Genomic DNA, 1,615 nt, shown 5'->3' with positions numbered 1-1,615 from the left:
ACACGCGTGTCTGTGTATGGAGGAAACGGCGCAGCCCCTCCTGAGCACACGCGTGTCTGTGTATGGAGGAAACGGCGCAGCCCCTCCTGAGCACATGTGTGTCTGTACACACGTGTCTGTGTATGGAAGAAACAGCACAGCCCCTCCTGAGCACACGCGTGTCTGGGTATGGAGGAAACGGCGCAGCCCCTCCTGAGCACACGCATGCCTTTACATGAAAAACGGAAAGTAAAATAGACCGAAGCATTCCTAGTGCATCCATGTTTTCCCATCAGCAGCGTGCTTAGGTGACTGAATGGCAGAACTCAAAGACAGAAAGCAGTTACGAGGATTAAGAAATGAGGGCCAGACTGCTTGCTGCAGGAGTATGAAGGGAGACCCGAGTTCGAGTCCCCAGACAGGTGGGTGCTGCATGTGCTCTAACTGCAGCATTAGGGGTGGAGACAGGTGGATCCTGGATGTGGTGGCAGCCAGCCTGGCCACAATGGCCTCCTGATGAAGTCATAGCCAACAAGGGAAGGAAGGCTGGATGACTGACCAACACTGCTTGGCAGAGCCGTAGCGGTGTATTTGCTAGTGCCCGTGGCGTGCCCCTTCCAAGTGGACGCTTCTTCACACACATGAACTGTGACAGACATGGGCCTCTGTAGCATGTTAACTGTCTTGATGGAATGGGGTCAAGGGGAGCTGGGAATTGGGAGCCTTTCCTGGGACTCACTACTGAGATTTCCCAGGCCAAGAACAGCGCTGCTGAGAGGAGGCTACTGAGCAGTGGACTAAATTCACCAACTGCGACAGCACAAACGTGACTCGTGCCCCAGCAGCTATAACGGGTGTCATCTGAGGACATCAGAATCATTCTCCAGCAGCCACCGTGGAATGTCAGCCCTAATGAGATCTGGGGACCCTTAGCGCTAAGTTCAAGAGAATTGTTTGATTGGCAGCTGCTCTTTACAGTTTCCACAGAAACAAAGTAAATTCGGCTCCTTTGTACTAGCAGAAACATAAAGATGTCCAGATCTTTGTCATTAGAAACGCCCCAAGCCGCTGACCGACCACTTGTTTGCTTCGCTTCAGTACCGCGGGCCATGGCATATGAAGACTGTTAGGTCCGACATCATGAAATCCCTTAGGTCTTGGAACTGAAGCTCCGTCCCTTCCCTGCCCTCAAACCCTCAGGGCTGTGGGAACTGCGACTAGGCCCGTGGCGTCCCTCAGGTAGGGGTCAGCTCTGTGATTTGAACTGACAAAGTGCAGCAGAGGTCAGGCTGCGTTCTGGATGCAGAATTCTGAGTCGCTGTGGTGTCTGGACCCCCACTTCTTTGCTTTCTTGGAACAATGCTCTGCACCTTAGTAGTCTAGGCTGCTGGAGGACAGAGAGACTCCGTGGAGGGAACCAAGGTGCCCCAGGTGACAAGCACCTGCGGCCAGATGTGAGCAAGCCTTCTTGGCTTTTGATCCCACCACTGCCGAAACAGAAGCAGCTGCACGACTGATCTCAGGTTTGCCCATCTTGCCCCGAAATGAAACCATCTACTCAACATCAGCATCACCTGGGTTCTTCACATGTGCACCCCACACCTGGGTCCTTCACATGTGCACCCCACACCTGGGT

At 53.6% G+C, this 1,615-nt stretch overlaps 1 protein-coding gene across 1 annotated transcript in view; it reads right to left on the bottom strand.

Annotated features, from left to right (window-relative positions):
* Aqp11 (aquaporin 11) overlaps window positions 1-1,615 on the bottom strand; it is a 12,681-nt gene that overhangs the window by 5,053 nt on the left and 6,013 nt on the right. The gene's annotated exons all lie outside the window — the stretch shown is intronic.

The sequence above is a fragment of the Microtus ochrogaster genome, chromosome 22 (assembly GCF_000317375.1).
Source record: "Microtus ochrogaster isolate Prairie Vole_2 chromosome 22, MicOch1.0, whole genome shotgun sequence".
Lineage (NCBI taxonomy): Eukaryota > Metazoa > Chordata > Mammalia > Rodentia > Cricetidae > Microtus > Microtus ochrogaster.
The sequence above is the reverse complement of the archived record's forward strand: the minus strand, read 5'-3'. Positions and strand labels throughout refer to the sequence as shown.